At 37.7% G+C, this 18516-nt stretch overlaps 1 protein-coding gene across 1 annotated transcript in view; it reads right to left on the reverse strand.

Moving 5' to 3' along the window:
• MKLN1 (muskelin 1) overlaps window positions 1-18516 on the reverse strand; it is a 359471-nt gene that overhangs the window by 301848 nt on the left and 39107 nt on the right. Inside the window, exon 3 of the mRNA XM_036863622.1 lies at window positions 17354-17425. The gene's annotated coding sequence lies outside the window, so the exon portion shown is untranslated. The remainder of the gene's footprint in view (window positions 1-17353; window positions 17426-18516) is intronic.

The raw sequence follows: 18516 nt of genomic DNA on the forward strand, positions 1-18516 counted from the left end.
GATGAAAGAAACTAAAGATGATACAAACAGATGGAGAGATATACCATGTTCTTGGATTGGAAGAATCAATATTGTGAAAATGACTATACTACCCAAAGCAATCTACAGATTCAGTGCAATCCCTATCAAATTACCAATGGCATTTTTTACAGAACTAGAACAAAAAAATCTTAAAAATTTGTATGGAGACACAAAAGATCCCGAATAGCCAAAGCAGTCTTGAGGGAAAAAAACAGAGCTGGAGGAATCAGACTCCCTAACTTCAGACTATACTACAAAGCTACAGTAATCAAGACAATATGGTACTGGCACAAAAACAGAAATATAGATCAATGGAACAGGATAGAAAGCCCAGAGATAAACCCACGCATCTATGGTCAACTAATCTATGACAAAGGAGGCAAGGATATACAGTGGAGAAAAGACAGTCTCTTCAATAAGTGGTGCTGGGAAAACTGGACAGCTACATGTAAAAGAATGAAATTAGAACACTCCCTAACACCATACACAAAAATAAACTCAAAATGGATTCGAGAACTAAATGTAATACTGGACACTATAAAACTCTTAGAGGAAAACATAGGAAGAACACTCTTTGACATAAATTACAGCAAGATCTTTTTTGACCCACCTCCTAGGGTAATGGAAATAGAAACAAAAATAAACAAATGGGACCTAATGAAACTTCTTTTGCACAACAAAGGAAACTGTAAACAAGATGAAAAGACAACCCTCAGAATGGGAGAAAATATTTGCAAATGAATCAACGGACAAAGGATTAATCTCCAAAATATATAAACAGCTCATGCAGCTCAATATTAAAAAAACAAACAACCCAATCCAAAAATGGGCAGAAGACCTAAATAGACATTTCTCCAAAGAAGACATACAGATGGCCAAGAAGCACATGAAAAGCTGCTCAACATCACTAATTATTAGAGAAATGCAAATCAAAACTACCATGAGGTATCACTTCACACCAGTTAGAATGGGCATCATCAGAAAATCTACAAACAACAAATGCTGGAGAGGGTGTGGAGAAAAGGGGACCCTCTTGCACTGTTGGTGGGAATGTAAATTGACACAGCCACTATGGAGAACAGTATGGCAGTTCCTTAAAAAACTAAAAATAGAACTACCATATGACCCAGCAATCCCACTACTGGGCATATACCCAGAGAAAACCCCAGTGTTCATTGCAGCACTATTTACAATAGCCAGGTCATGGAAGCAACCTAAATGCCCATCGACAGACGAATGGATAAAGAAGATGTGGTACATATATACAATGGAATATTACTCAACCATAAAAAGGAACGAATATGCGTCATTTGTAGAGACGTGGTTGGATCTAGAGACTGACATACAGAGTGAAGTAAGTCAGAAAGAGAAAAACAAATATCGTATATTAACGCATATATGTGGAACCTAGGAAAAGTGGTACAGATGAACCGGTTTGCAGGGCAGAAATAGAGACACAGATGTAGAGAACAAACGTATGGACACCAAGGGGGGAAACTGGCGGGGGTGGTGGTGGTGGTGGGATGAATTGGGAGAGTGGGATTGACATATACACACTAATATGTATAAAATAGATAACTAATAACCTGCTGTATAAAAAAATAAATTTCAAAAATTCAAAAAAAAAGACATAAATTATAATGATGAAGTTAGGTAGAAGTTATATGGTTTTAACAAAACTTTGGTTTCTTCTTTTATACTGTTCCCATGGTAAAAACAGCAAAATTCCTACCTAGATGGTAACACATACCATTCGTTCAATTTTAAGATCCTTGATTGCTCTTGGGAACAAGTATACTGCTGTGGCATGAAGTGGAAGGTAAAATTTGGAGCCAGATGAGAGAAAGAAGGCTCCTTTCAGAGGTAATATGTTCATGTAAACGTAAAAGTTATCAAAAAAGACTTAATAATCTCATCAAGTAATCTAAAGCTAAATTTCATAGGCAAGTTCCTTATAGAACTATCACAAACTTTGTAGAACTCAAGCCTTCCATGGTAAAAGGTTTTAAAACTTCTTTTAAAACAAATGCAATGGGTTTAATCTGTTTTGGTTTTATTTTATTTATTTATTTTTAATGCTTTTTTTTTAACATCTTTATTGGAGTATAATTGCTTTACAATGGTGTGTTAGTTTCTGCTTTATAACAAAGTAAATCAGCTATACATATACATACATCCCCATATCTCTTCCCTCTTGTGTCTCCCTCCCTCCCACCCTCCCTATCCCACCCCTCTAGGTGGTCACAAAGAACCGAGCTGATCTCCCTGTGCTATGCAGCTGCTTCCCACTAGCTATCAGTTTTACATTTGGTAGTGTATATATGTACATGCCACTCTCTCACTTTGTCCCAGCTTACCCTTCCCACTCCCTGTGTCCTAAAAAAAAAAAAAAAAAAAAAAAAAATGCAATGGGGATAGCAAGCCACAAAGTGTAATGCAATGTTACTCATTATTGTTTGCTTTATCACCCACGGTAACTTGTTTTGCATCTAGCAAAGACCCAGAAAAATGTAAGGATGAATACTTATCATAATTCATTCCCATGTGGACTTTTAGAATCCAGGAAGACAGCTTTCCTTTTTGCTTCAATAGTTAGACTCTGAAAGGAATCTGGAAAGTGCTGCACACAGGAGTGGCTCTCAGTTGAAACTGGGCTCATCTCCAGCTCTGCTTAAGAGAGTTCATGCTGTCTACATGTGATATTGAAGGGAATGAGGAAAACAAACTTCCTTAATTAGTGTATGGTGCCAATGACCTTACTTCACTATGGAAGAAATAAATTGCATGTCTTCCTCAGCATATTCACAGTGAATCTCTGAGATACAGGGAGATATGGTTACTCAGTCAGAAGCGAGCATTTATTTATTTAAGAGAAATAAGCAATTCATAGGAAAACTTTCAACTTAACAGAGGGAGAAAAAAACTTTATAAAAAGGTCAAGCCAGTAAACTTAAAGAAAGCAAAGGGAGTGAGGAAGAAACAACAATGAAGTATAATAAGTAATAAAAATAAAAAGAAATGGATAAAAATAAATATATCAATTACCACTAAAAATTTGAATGAGTTGCATTTCCCCTTTAAAAGACAAACTTTCAGATTGGGCTCAAAAAAACCCAAAATTAAACTATGTATAAGAAATTCACTTCAAATAATGTGACAAAGGAGGTTTGAAAATAAATGGTTGGGCAAATCCAAAAGCATGAATGGCAATATTAATAACAAATTCAAGGCCAAAAGCATTAAGTAGGAACAAGAGGATGGAATGATCAAAGGCACTATGGCAGAGATTGCTAGATGCCTATGCCCATTCCTTGTCACCCTTGCTAACAAAACCTCATTTTAATTTGTTACAGCAATCTGTCTTGATACAAATTATTTTTCCCATCCTCCTTTATAATTAAGGGTGGGTAATAAGTTGTAAGCAGAGGTTAATGGGTGGGGCCTGTTGAAGTCTAATTCAGCTGGAAGCTATTCCTTTCTGCCTTCTTCTTTTTCCTCCTTCCTGACTGGAATATGTACGTGATGGCTGGAGCTTCAGGAACCATCTTGCAACGATGACTTGGAGACGAACACCACTTACTAAAGGTGGCAGAGCAGAAAGACACACAGAGCTTGCATTCCAAATGACCACGAAGCCCTGCTACCAGCCCTGGACTTCTTTTTACCATCAGGTATCTTCCACGTTTGAGAAAAACACATTTCTATTTATTTAAGCCACTATTATTTGGGTATCATTTTATATGCAGCCAACTCAATTTCCTGCAGTACAGATATAAACATGAAAAAAATATAATAGTTTTGGCTATGAAGAACTAAAAAAAGTACAAAATTTAAAAAAAATCAAAACTGCTAGAAAGACAAGCAGAATTTGATGAGATGACAACCATAGTAGTAGATACCTCTTTCAAAATTTGATATAATATGAAGTCAAAAACAAGTGAGAATATAGAAGACTATAACCTATAAGTTTATCATACATGAATGTATATGAGTATATGTGTGTGGTTGGTATACAGTAAAAAACTATAAATTTTTACCTTACAAAAAGAGAATATGCAATCTTTTCATATGTGTATGGAACGCTTACAAAATCAATCATGTATTTGGCCATAAAAGGTGAAAGCATATTGTGGTTTGGGTGCAGAAGATGTTGGAACCAGACAGTCTGTCCTACAGCTTGCCGGCAGAGTGACCTTGGTCAAGATACTTAACCTTGCTGGGCTTTCTATCTTTATCTATAGAGTAAGACTCTTAATAGCTAGAAATGTTATCTTCTATAATTATTATTATCCCTCCTGGCCTAGCATTTTCCAGGTTGATGTCCATTTACCTACATAAAGCTGCTAGTGCTGCATATAACCAACTCTTGGTAGAGGTGCCAGGCCATCAGATGGCTGTCATTGGTCATAGCTTCCACTGGGAGGGTCAGGGCAGGATAGAAGGTTAACATTTCTCCATTTGGCCTCAACTGAACAGTGAACACAATGCTGTCTAGCACAGAATTCAAGAGCACCAAAAGAATGTTAAATGGATGAATTGTTACTTGCAGGAAAAGAAACAGGAACCATGTTTCCAATTATTCTTCATTTCAGACAACAACTAGCTGTTTCCATTGGCCGGCACAGTAGCTGAATGGGGAACACTATTGAGTAAACTCTGCTGAAAAAGGATGAATGTGGTCCAGTGAATTTTTTTGACACAGTCCCAGCTTTATTTTTGCCTATTACTGGCAAGCTAATATGGAGGACATTAGGAAACAATCAACAAAAACTTCGTAAATAAGGCTTAAAAGACAAGAATTATCTATGGCCCCCAATACATAAACTTTTTGTACCAACAAGGATCATTTGTGACATAAGGCAGAATCTCTAAATTTATCTACTAGATACAAAAAGAAAAAACACGTATCAATCTTTTTTTTTAAACCCACCAAATAAAACATTTTTTAATCACAAAAGCAAAATATTGAAGTATTTATAATATTTTAAAATAGGCCAAGAAAAGATAGTATTTTCATGAGCAAGTACAGTAATATATGAAAATAAGAACACTATTATAAATACAACAGAAAAATATTATTAATTGTATATTATAATAATTATTTCATAGAAGTAAATTATAAACATATAGGCTATGTTATAAATGATAAGTATTGAATATGTTTATATATTTTTAATAAAATTAAATTTAATGAAAAATATTATATAAATAAGAAACTTCAAAGTTTTATCTCTGAACTTAGAGGGAAAGCAAAAATGAACTGAAGATAGTAAGTTTATTTTAGGTCTCAAACCATTGATAAACTATCTGATGTCAACTGGGAATGAATGGGGTATTTGTTCCTTTGTTTTTGGGGACCTGTAGTACCATCATCAGAGTGGTATTTATGTTTTTGCATATTTTCCATGTTTCATCTCAAATATGTTGATGTACAAATAGATAAACTGAGGGTGGTTAATTTTTTGGTCCAAAATATTTCCTAACTCTCTGGCTGGTGCTAATTTCTCTCAGCATTATCTTAGTGTATCAATTCTTCACCAATCCCCACTCCTTCCTCTCTTTAAAAAAGGTTTTGTGTGATTACAAAATCAGTTCCCATTTTTCTGCTTAGAATGACCTTCTGGCCAACTCTCGCACTCATAAATATCCTTTCTCTGCCTCTGCTTAAGCTGTTGTCATTCACAGAAGCTCCATCTTCTTTCCACGTGTAAGAGAACATCAAACTCAGGAAGCAATTTTTTCCACCTATGGGGTTTCAGACTTACTCAGATACAATTCAAACAACGCATTGCTTCCCAGACGAAGATACATATAGGGTGCCCATCTATCAGGGAGGAAGACAGATTGGGGAGGAGAGACAGAGAGACATTGAAACAGAGAGGAGAGAGGCAGAGAACAGACTTCCTCTGTCTGAACTGTACTAGAAGTTGAGATTCTGTACTCCTTCTGTAACCCTGTTGATTAGCACAATTCTATCAGGACTACATGAATTTTTAAAAATTCAACTTGGTAGATAGTAGTACATATTTACTGGATTAAATTGATAAAATCAATGTTAAGAACTACGTCAAAATGATGAGAAGTTTTTTTTCTAGTCTAGAAGATATTTTGTAAGGATTTTTTTTTAATTCCAAAATTTGTCTTCCTAAAATTTGTATGAGTCTATCTAATCATGAAAGGCACGGGATCATCTTGCATTCCTGCCTGCTCCCAACACACAGAGGTCAGATACCTTGTGCTGCCCTCATCCTCATGATGGGAAGAGATGCCACAAAGTAATTTTAAAGGATAAAGAAGGATTAAGAAAAAACAGAGAAGAGGCTCTGACAAAAATGCAACCAACATATGAAATCAGCAATCTTTCTTTCCACGGAATTTATAAAGCTTCTTTGGATCTTTCTTGTCCCCTGGTACTTGTTTTCCCTTCACCAGACAGGGAAACTCAAATTTGCCTATTAAGAATGCCATCTGCGGGCTTCCCTGGTGGCGCAGTGGTTAAGAATCTGCCTGCCAATGCAAGGGACACGGGTTCGAGCCCTGGCTCGGGAAGATCCCACATGCCATGGAGCAACTAAGCCCATGCGCCACAACTACTGAGCCTGAGCTCTAGAGCCTGCAAGCCACAACTACTGAGCCCATGTGCCACAACTACTGAAGCCTGTGCGCCTAGAGCCCGTGCTCCGCAACAAGAGAAGGCAGGACAGTGAGAAGCCTGCGCACTGCAACGAAGAGTAGCCCCCGCTCACCGCAACTAGAGAAAGCCCATGCACAGCAACGAAGACCCAACACAGCCAAAAATAAATAAATAAATAAATTTATTAGGGGAAAAAAAAAAAAAGAATGCCATCTGCCTCTCTAAAAAAGGACAGACTGAGTGGGGTGGAGATGGTGAGGGGAAAGATGGGGGATTAAAAGTTTTTGAAGTTTGAAGAAGGAGGAAAGTGAAAACTGAAAAAACTAAATTTAATTGTCAGTTTCTTCTTCAAACATCACTTCTGGTTACAAGATAATTTGCAGTAGATGAAGACCATGTTTTTACAAACCTAACTCACATCATCATTCTAGTCTCTGATATATCTCTCTTCCATTTATTGGTCAATAAAGAAATTCATCTCACCCAGAATCCAATCATTTAAAATAAGTCACAATGCATGACTCAAGTTTCCACTAGCAACAGTATTTTTCCTCACATTAGATTTAATGTTTCTTTAAAGATTGGCTTGTAGGTTAGTTTCTTCCCCACTCCCAGGTAGCTATAGATTTTTGTTACACTGTGTCTGTTGTATAAATACGTTTGTGTGTGTGTGAGTGTGTGTGTGTGTGTGTGTATGAATAAAATATAATATGTACATATATAGTGTTTGAATAGTATTATAAACACATGTTTAGAGAAAATATTGATTTATCCAATTCACCCAAGGAAAGGACAAACTAAATAAAACAAATACCAAATTATAGAATACATCTGCCTTTCATTTTTAAAATCAAGTAATTTTTACTCAAATTTTACAAATCTGACTCAGTCATTTCTCATATGCTAGGGATCGAAATCTCCCTCATACATTTGAATTATTCATCATAGATGTCAAACATTACACAAAGATTTATGGTGAAATTAATACTGTGGATCAAGTATAAGTGGCTGCTCCCCAGTTGCATTTGACAGCATTTCTATCTTTCAGTGGTTCCTGAAAAGTCTAACAACAGGTTTGCGGAAGTCAGAGCCTTTCTTGCTACAGTTACTGTAGGAGACATTTTCATGGCCATTCATGGTGTACAAGATAGGCAGACTTGAATTCATACTATCTAACTTTCTGGGTCATCAATTATGCTTACTGTTAAATTAATCCTTGTGCAGCTATATTAATCAACCCCAAACCAAATCCTTCAAAGGTTCTTCATTGCTTCTGGTCAAAGGTGAAAGGCTCATACTCCTAGGTCTTGCATTCATAGCCTTTCTCCACTTGCCTACTCACTGTTCGCCAAACGTACCCCGTACCTTTCCGCCTTCAGGCATTAACTCAAGCTGTTCTTCTCATCTAGAATATCTTCTTCCTTTTTCTCTACAAACCCAAGACTACTCATTTGCTTTGTAAATTTTGTGCATTTTAATTAAACAAAATAATGCATGGCAACATTCTTTTTAGGAAAATATTCGAACAATATAGAAGTATACGTACAGCAAAAACTGAAAGTCCCTATGAATTCTAGCCCTCCCTTCGCCTCCCCCATCACCTGCTGACCGCACTCCCACCTCCCAATTTGCTGGTATCTTTCCAACAATTTCTCTCTGCATTTAATACACATATAGTTTTTGTTTATTTCATTTTTTGGTAAGTGCAGTTAAACTACATACTCTGGTGGCTAGCTTCCTCCTCCTCAAGAACTGTATTAGGTTTCCTCTCTCCCCTGGAGCCCCCCTCACTGCTTTAGCATCCTCCCCCATCCTTCATTACCCTGCTTGGAACTTTTAACTCTTGGTATCCATGGCACTCTTCTGATCCATCTCTTTATGACATTGGGTTTTTAAACTATGTTGATTAAATGTGAGTCTTATCACTGGAATGTAAAGTCTTTGAGGGCAGGAACTTACCTTCATCTTTTGTGGTGTTCAGAACTGTATTATGTAGGTATTCAAAACTATTTTCTTGAGGTAAGTGAACTTTAGGTTCCCCATTTCCTGATCTAAGGTGGGAAAGCTCTGCTTAAGTGGAGAGAAAAATAAAAATGTGCTATAATGAAGTACTTTAGAGTTTTCATGGTCTCTCCTAAGAATTCTCCCAATCTGTTCTACATGATGGGTTGGCAGGTTTCTACAAATCAACTGAGAAGCCCAGCAACTTTGTGAGAAGTCAGAGACCCCAGGCAAAATATTTCTTCTCTGATCTTTCAGACCAAGGACAGCTCCACCAGTAAAAAACCCTCAGAGATGAAAACATTCTTATAGTGAAGGGGCATTTTCAGCACAGGCTGATGGGGGAAAGAGTTGTAAGGCAAGCACAAACTATCCAAGGAAAACACACTCTCTCAGACTTTTAGATCTAAAATTTCAACTCTCACTGAACCACTTCTCCAATGGAATTAATCACTGGCATAACAGCCACAGTAATTCAAAAAGCCTTTCACTCTTCCTTTTAACATAAAAGCTGTAAAGTCACACTTGACATTCCTTTTAAAAATGTTATTCTCTCAGATCACAGAGAAGGCAAAATAACCAGTAAAACAGATCTTCTCTTTTATTTTCAAATACTGTTTCTTCAACAAGTTACTTAATACTTCTATGCCTCAGTTTCTTTATCGATCTATAAAATGGATATAATAATAGTGCCTACTTTATTGGATACTGAGCATTAAAATGAGATAATCAAGTGCAGTATGTAGCAAAGTCTGGCTCATAGTAAGTCCTCAAAAATATTAGCGATGATGAGGATGATGGTGTTATGGCTTCTCACATCTATGTCAGGAGCTGAAAGGGTTTTCTACAAGGGACTTCAGCCAAAGAAGGGAGACAAGAAAGAACACCGCTGAGATATTATTATAATGGTGAACATTACGAGTGACATTTCTTGGAAAATTCTATTCAGTTCCTTCAATCTCATTACAACAAATTTGCTTAGAATCTTTATTAAACTGACTGTTGCTCGAAATAAATGGGTTATTAAATGGAAAATCTATTTTTGTTAAAATTTCCTCTGAAACAGTATTAGTCATAACTGCATTTTATATTCCTTTTGACATCTTACATGTCTTCTATTAATAGTCTCAATTCTTTAGTCCAAATAACCAATCGAAAACATCTAACTTAATATTTAATAACCAAAGATTTTATTTTATCAAAAAAAGTTGCTATTGGTCCCAAAAGAAAGCTTCTAAATCCTCCAATGGAGGCCATGAATCAAATCACGTAAAATTATTTTGGTTAATATGTAAATGCTTAGAATACTGCAGATATCCAAAATACTTCAAATTGATAATTTTAGGGTCTCTAATAGTTATTGAGACACTGTGGACATACACAGAGAAAACCTAAAGCAATGAGCTGGTTAATTTAGACACGAAGATTCTCAACATCAATTAATTGAGAGTTTCAGTTTGAATTACTCAATTATTCAATTGCTTACTTCACCTGGGCAATGTGTATATAATAAATTAACTTAGGCTATCTTAATGATTAATGTGTGTTCATCGATGTACAGGCTAAGGGAATAAGATTTGAAGTCAGAAAGATGAGGGTTTAAATTTCAACTTGATAACCTCCTAGATCAGTGAACTTGGGCAAATTGTTTAACCTAAGCCTCAGTTTTTTCATCCCTAAAATATGAGAAACATTTATTTTGCTGATTTATAAGGATAAAATGAGGAAATACATATGAGGAATAAAATGAGGAAAGAGCTTAACTGACACTTAGTAGGTTGACAGGGTATTATTTCTTTTTTCTTTTTTTAACCACTTCAGTTTCTAAGCTGTGATAATAAACAAGTAAATACATAATATATCAGATGGCGATAAACTCTGTATAGAAGAGCAAAATAGGAACCCTAAAGGTCTACCGATGGGGGAAGTGGTAGTTAAAAAAAGAAAAAAATAGAAGGAGACATAGATCAGGTGACTTAGCCTCACTCCATGCATATAAACATCAAGAAGCAAAGGGCAAGTTATGTTCTTTCCGCCTTTGTTGTTTCATGACTGTGATCGTCATAACCAGGAGGACACAGGCTAAAATTATGCAGGCAAGTGGAGAAGAGGAAGAAGTAAGGAGTGAGGAGGTGGGGGAGCTGAGAAACTCAGACTTCCCATTGATACCCGACAATGCAGTCGAGAGGATGAGTTGACTTGTACCAGCTCAGTTTCTTTTGATCATTTAAAAAATGATTATTTACAAAATAACATAACCACATTACAGAAAGGATATAAGCTAAATACAGAAAATCTGAGATTTAGAAAAAAAAATAAGCCTATAATCCCATTAGCCTAATGTATTTAATATCAGCACTTGCATTCATTTCCTCCTAGTCTTTTTTCATAAGCATATTTTTAATACATCTTTATTGGAGTATAATTGCTTCACATTGCTGTGTTAGTTTCTGTTGTACAACAAAGTGAATCAGCCATATGCATACATATATCCCCATATCCCCTCCCTCTTGAGCCTCCCTCCAGCCCTCCCTATCCCACCCCTCTAGGTGGTCGCAAAGCACCGAGCTGATCTCCCTGTGCTATGCTGTTGCTTCCCACCAGCTATCTATTTTACATTCGGTAGTGTATGGTACTGATGAACCGAGTGGTAGGGCAGGAATAAAAACACAGACATAGAGAATGGATCTGAGGACATGGGGTGAGGTGGGGGAGGGGAAGCTGGGGCCAAGTGAGAGTAGCATTGACATACATACACTACCAAATGTAAAATTGTACGCATATTTAAAGATAACTGATCATACTGTATACAATTGTGGATCCTGTTCCTTTAAATATAACATTGTTTCATAAGCATTTTCCTTGTTGCTAACCAGCTTTTTATAACTATCTTTTTAACAGTGAATAATATATCATTTAGTAAATGAACAGTAATTTACTTAATTTAACTATCTCCTTATATTGTTAGATGTTTAGAATCTTTCCAGTTTCTTGATACTATAAATATTGTATCCATATACATTTTCCTGCCTATTTTCTTTTCCATATATTATCTTCTTAGAATTGATTTTCAGAATTTCCAAAACGTAAAATGTTCCAGGACATCACCATTTTATGACTCTTTATATTTATTGCCAAATTGCTTTTCAAAGGGATTATATCAATATGCAGTCCTAAAAATAGTGGGTGAGAGTACCAAACCTCACTGCACCCTTGAAAACATTGGATTGTTTCATTATTAGTTTGTTTTTACTGCTTCAGTTTCCAGGCTATGATAATAAACTAGTAAATACATAGTATGTCTGGTAGTGATAAGAGGGTTGGAGAACAGCAAAGTGGTGAGAAGGAAAGTGCCAAGGAGGGGAGAAGAGTTGGTGGGAACCCAACCCTAATTTTTTAGGGTTTTATATAGGATGATCAGGAAAGGCCTTGAGGGTTCCTACTTTACTCCTCTACACAGGTATTTGAGTAAAAGCTGAAGAAGGTGAGGGAGTAAGGTATGAGAATGGTCTGAGGAAAGAGGGTTTCAGACAGAGAAAACACCAAGAAAGGCCCTAAGGAGAATTCATGCTGGATAGTCTTGGAGGAACAGCAAGAGGGCTAGTGTGGCTCCTGTGTATTGAGAAGAGGGGGGTGGGGAAGGAGATGAGATCAAAGGGAAAGTGGGCAGCCAGGACATGTACAGCTTTATCAGACATTGTGAGGATTTTTCTTTTATTTTGAGTAGGATGGGAAGGCATTGAAGGGTTTTGGAAAGAGGTGAGTCAGGAATTGATTTGTGTTTTGTATGATTAGCTGATCTGTTCGGAATGGATTAAATATGCTCAAAACCAAACAACATCTTTCCCAGCAAACCTCCTACATTCTCAGCATCTCCGTCAATGCTCTCACCCATCAGTGCTCAAAACCGCAGTCATCTTTCGCATCTCAAAACCAATCATGACCAACCCCAGTCAATTCTGCCTCCAAAATGTCTCTTGCATCTGCCTTCTCTATCCATTCCCATGACCTGAACCCCACCATGACAGTTTCTAACTCATCCCCCAGCCTTCTATTTTTCTGCTCACCACTCATACTACACACACTGTCAGAGCAATCATCCTAGCAAAGCTGATCATTCATTGGTCTGCTCTTTATCTTTCTGCCCCTTCCTCCTCCTGCCCAAATAAGGTCCAGATTCTTCAGAAAGGAATTCGAGCCCTACCACAACCTGATTCTAATCTAGTGGTCAAAGATTATCTCCCATTATTATTCAGAATTAACTGTGCCTTCCTGTCTGACAAGTTTCCTGAACCAGCTCTGCACTTTCTTACCTACACCTTTGCTTACATTGTCTCCCCTTCCCTGCACCTTCTGTTTAAAGCCCCCTTCCCTTCCAGCCCCCATCCAGAAATCCTAGCCCTACTTCCAGGACCACCCCAATCATCACCTTCATCCCCAAACTCCTTGGCTAGAATTATGCTTATTTCCTCTGTGCTCCCATAAATTCTACTCCATTATCCACACATTCAGTATCATATAATACCATAGTTTTGTGAATATACTTTCTTTCCTACTAGGTGGTAAGTTCCATGTCTTGTTTATCCTTGTAACTCCGACAGTTATTTTACATTATTACAATGCCTTGACCTTAGTAGGTGTCCATTAAATGTTTGTGGAACTTAAATACCTAAAAGCCTTGTTGTTGAAACAGAACTAGAATTCAGGTCAGCTGATTCCCAGCTCCATATTCCTTTCCCAATACCATTCTATCTTTCTGACTTCTATGGTTCATTGTCATCCCATCTGAAGTATATTTGAAACCGCTAAGGAATTTTAAGGAAGGATGACTAAACAGAAAACAAATGCTGAAATTTATTTTCCATGTAGCTATTTAAGCCAAAGTGAATCTAATTTAGAGGCACTAAAATTTTGACTCTGAATTAAAAAACAAAACAAAACATGGTGCATACAGATCTAGAGACTTTTTTTAGCTTCTTAGGGTTTGATTTTTGAGCTGCGCTTAATCTTTTAGGAGTCAAGTTGCCATGTTTCTCGGTATGCTGCAAATTTGTAGTCTGGGGATAAAAGAAAAAAGTGTGTGTGATTTTGCTTAATGGCTGACAGCAACATTTCTAGCCCCTAAAAATATGAGAGGGTTTAAACATTTGGGACGAGACCCTGAGACGAAGCATAATTCCTAACTATCCCAATCCTTCCCCTGCCTTCCCATCTTGAAAAAATATCTTAAGGAACTAGTGCTCTAAACTGGGCTTCCCCTTTGGTATTTGAAATTAAGTAAGTGAATTATACTCATGATACATGTTATACACAAGTATATGTAAAATGAGAGTAAAATTAAGTTACAGTATTTACAATATAGCAATAGCTAGTATCAATATGCACACATGAAAATTATTTTTGAGTGATGAACACTGATGTCTTAGGAAAAGGAAGATTTGACTGAGTTAAAACACATATGTTAGAGAACGGTTTAAGGTGGGGGCTGAAGGGAAGGAAATGGAGTGACTCTTTCTCTGCTAAACTAAGAAGGTGTTTTGCCACCTTCTCGTCATTGCAACCTAGAAGAGGGTAGCATTGCTATGAAGAATGTCCCATTGAGGTTTTCACAAATTTAAATGAAATGGGATGAAATTAAAGCCTTACATTTTACAGGAAAAAAAGGATGAAACTGAAGCACTAATTCATCTCCCTCTACTCCATCTCACTCTGAGCCTTACAGCAGTGACTGACCTGTGAATCTGACATGAATTGTAATATAGGATCATAGAAATGAAAGTAACCTCTGAAGTAGTTTCATCTACCTTCTATCCTTGGCAAGTAAGCCCCAAACCGTTACAAACAAAGAACTAGTATTTCAGAAACTTTCCCATAGGCAATTTTCCCCAGCTACAACCTAAATTCTACCTTACAGAATGGCATGGGCAATTTTTCTTGTGCTCCACAATGGAGACGTGAAAACAGTTTTTTGCCATAGCTAATGATCATAACCATTTCTGTATCACATGGGTTATATTTCTGGACTCTGGGGAGACAGCACAGAATAATGGGTAAGAATTCAGGCTTAGAGACAGATTAGTGCTTAAGCTACAGCTGTATCACAGGCAATTTACTTAAGTTCTCTAAGCCTCAATTTCCTCACCCATAATGTGGGGATGATAATACAGTCCAGCTGATCAAATTACTATGAAGAACAGTCTAGAACAAATGCTGTCCAATAGAAATATAATGCAAGCTGCAAATGTGAGTCATATATGTAATTTTAAATTTTCTAGTAGCCCCATTAAGAAAAGTAAAAAGAAACAGGTGAAATTAATTTTAGTAATGTATTTTACTCAACATATCCAAAATATCATTTCAACATGTAAAAAATATTAGTGAGATATTTTATTCCCTTTTTTGTACTAAGTCATCAAGATCCAATGTGTATTTTTTTTTAAATTATTTATTTATTTATTTATTTATTTTTGGCTGTGTTGGGTCTTTGTTGCGGTGCCCGGGCTTCTCATTGAGGTGGCTTCTCTTGTTGCGGAGCACGGGCTCTAGGCATGCGGGCTCAGTAGCTGTGGCACGCAGGCTCAGTAGTTGTGGAGCATGGGCTTAGTTGCTCCATGGCATGTGGGATCTTCCCGGGCCAGGGCTCGAACCTGTGTCCCCTGCATTGGCAGGCGGATTCTTAACCACTGAGCCACCAGGGAAGCCAACCAATGTGTATTTTACATGTACGGTTTGACTCAACTCAAACTAACCACATTTTAAGCACTTAATAGCCACCTGTGGCCAGTGGCTACCACAGTGGAAAGTCCAGGTCTAAAAAAAAGCTGTAAAGCATTTAGCATTATGCTAGGAATGTAGTGAATGCTAAAGTGTTGGGGCTTCCTTTATTATCCTTAATATTCTTAGAGAACTTTGTAATCTTCCCAAAGCCTTCACTTCTCCAGACTGGCCCTGGCTATGATGCTCTTAGGAGTACCTGGATGGACTAGGTTACTCAAGCTGAGCCTTTCAGTTACTTCAAAGACCACTTCCTCGTGGCCACCCCCAACTATTGTCAGGAGAGGGCCACAAAAAGTGGGATCTACATGGAGAATATATCCACTGAGTGCCAATGACCTTTACATACTGACATGTTAAACCCCAAGAAAGAGGCACCACCACTAATCTGCCGCCTTCTCATATAAATGGGACAGGATAGGACATTTGCTAAAGCAACCACGTGCTCCTATAATTTTCCCCTTGTAAGGATCCAGGTGCTATGCAATACATTGTGCTCAAAAGTTGGTTTGATAAATTAAACATATAGTTGGAGTGTGACCCAGCAATTCCACTGGTATACCCAAGAGAATTGCAAACATGTTGACACAAAACTTGTAAACAAATGTACACAGCAGCATTATTCATAACAGCCAAGAAGTGGAAACAACCCAAATGTCCATCAACTGATGAATGGATAAACAAAATGTGATAAATCCATACAATGGAATATTATTCAGTAATAAAAAGGAATGAGGTACTAATTCAAGCTACAGCATGGATGAACCATGAAAACATGATGCTCAGTGAAAGCCAGACACAAAAGGCCACATATTGCATGATTCTATTTACATGAAATACCCATAATGGGCAAATCCATAGAGACAGAGAATAGATTAGTGGTTTCCAGGGGCTGGGGGGAGGGGAGAATTGAGAGTGACTGCTAACAGGTATGGAGTTCCTTTTGGGATGCTGGAAATATCCTGGAACTGGATAATGGCAATGGTTGTACAGCACTGTGAATATACTAAAAACCACTGAATTGTTAAAAAAAGAAAGTTGATTTGTTGTCCTAGGGAAGCATGGTCAGATACACAAGTACTGCCAAATCCCCAGAATAGAGAAGTATTTGTAAGACTTTAAAAATAGAAGAGATCACCTGTGCCCAAAATATTATTTGATAGGATATCATCTTTAACTACAGCACACATAATATCATCTTTTCTCTCCTTACTCTTAAATTAAAATTGTTTTACATTTTAACATTAAGCATATTAACTACTAAGAGAGCACAAACCTCAAGGACACACACACATGTACATAAATATAAATGCATGTACATATGTCAGAATTTTCTGAAAGAATGTACCTGTCACTCTTCTGTTCAAGGCTCTCCCATCACCCCCATCTCACCCTCACGATGGCCCCACACGTCTCCAGGGCCACCTGCCTACCGTGTGGCAGGAGAGTGCAGCAGTTAAGACATGAGCCAGCCTGTGTAAAAGTCCAGGTCTCACTACTCACTAGCTTTATGACTTGGGCAACTTTCCTAACTCTTCTGTGGCTCAGTTCCCCTTTACAGTGAGGAATGTAAGAGTGCCTGGGCTTGTGGCGAGGATTAACATAATTAACATATATAAAGTGCTCAGGAGAATGCCTGACCTGTGGTAGATACTTTATAAGTGTTTTATAAATAAAAGTAAATAAATATTTAGAACCCTGTCCCGACAGCATGCCAACCTTGCTATAGAGCGTGCTTTCCCTCTGTCTGGAATATTCCTCACGATAGCTCCTTCCCTCTTTCCTTGTGCAAATATCACTCTATTCCTCTCCCTTGCTTGTTTCTGTTTGCAGCATTTATCACTTTCTAATATTCTATATGATAATTTGCTTTTGTATCTTCTTCGTGGCCCATCAGCTCCTACTAGAAGGCAGGGATCTTACCTGTCTGTTTGCTACTCGCCCCTAAGCATCCAGGACAGTGTCTGCTGCAGAGAAGGCACTCCACCATGTTTTCTGAATGAATGAATGGACAGTGGTTACTTCTTGGCCGTGGCACTGGGGACGGGGATGGGAATGAGATATACTTTTCACTGAACATAAGCAAAAGGGTGCTTATGTTGTTGTCATAACAATGAAAAGTGTGAAATAAAATACTGAAAAATAAAGAGTATGTGGACCTGAGGAGAAGCTGGTAGCATAAAACAGGAAGACTTCAGGTATCTGTGATCTGTGTAAGGATGCTCCTGCAAGCCACCTTTAGACCTTACCCCTGAGTAAAAAGTGGAATGACACCTCAGAAATGGCGCACAGCCCTAGGCTTGAAGCACAGCATGCACACAGGTTAGGAAGAAGTCTTAATAAGACCTTCCGTATTGTGTAATATGTACCCTGTACCTATGGGTACAGTGAGAAAATTTTCCATGGCAAGAGGCCTGTTTCCAGCCACAGTAAACAGAAGAATTCGCTAAAGGTTGTTTGCCCTCTTCCACCCCTGCAGCCTGGACACGCAGGTGGCCATGGTGCGTGGGACTCCTCGGGCAGCGACAGACTGTCTCCACGGCCTGGGAAGAGTGGTCTTCTCCACTCCCTAATAGACCCTCTGGAAACCTGATAAGGATTACAGGATCCCATAGAAGAGCACTGGACTTCAAATGAACTGTTCTGTAAACTTATCCCAACTAGTTGGAGGTAAAACTCTGTCTTCAGGGTCTCCCACCTCTCTTTTCCATATCTTCTTTTCCTTCCCCGAGCTCTACTACCTCTGCTCTCTCCTGTCAGGAGAAAAACAACTAATGAGTCACTAGCCCCTTGAATAATGTATTACCCCTTCCATAGGACTTTACATTTAAAAAGTGGTCAATAGGAAAGAAATTATGATGATAATGTTAATAATGATATTACTAATATTGATGATGATGGCAATGATAGCTGATGATAGCAGTTATTGCTTATTGAATATTTACTGTGAGCCAGGTATTCTACTAAAAAGTGGATACAATTTATCTTATTTAATCCTCCAATAATCCAATGAGGTAGATATTGTCATACCCACATTATAGATGAGGAATGAAAAGTCGCATAGTCATCAAGTGGCAGACAAGGGG

This window comes from Balaenoptera musculus, chromosome 9 (genome assembly GCF_009873245.2).
Source record: "Balaenoptera musculus isolate JJ_BM4_2016_0621 chromosome 9, mBalMus1.pri.v3, whole genome shotgun sequence".
Lineage (NCBI taxonomy): Eukaryota > Metazoa > Chordata > Mammalia > Artiodactyla > Balaenopteridae > Balaenoptera > Balaenoptera musculus.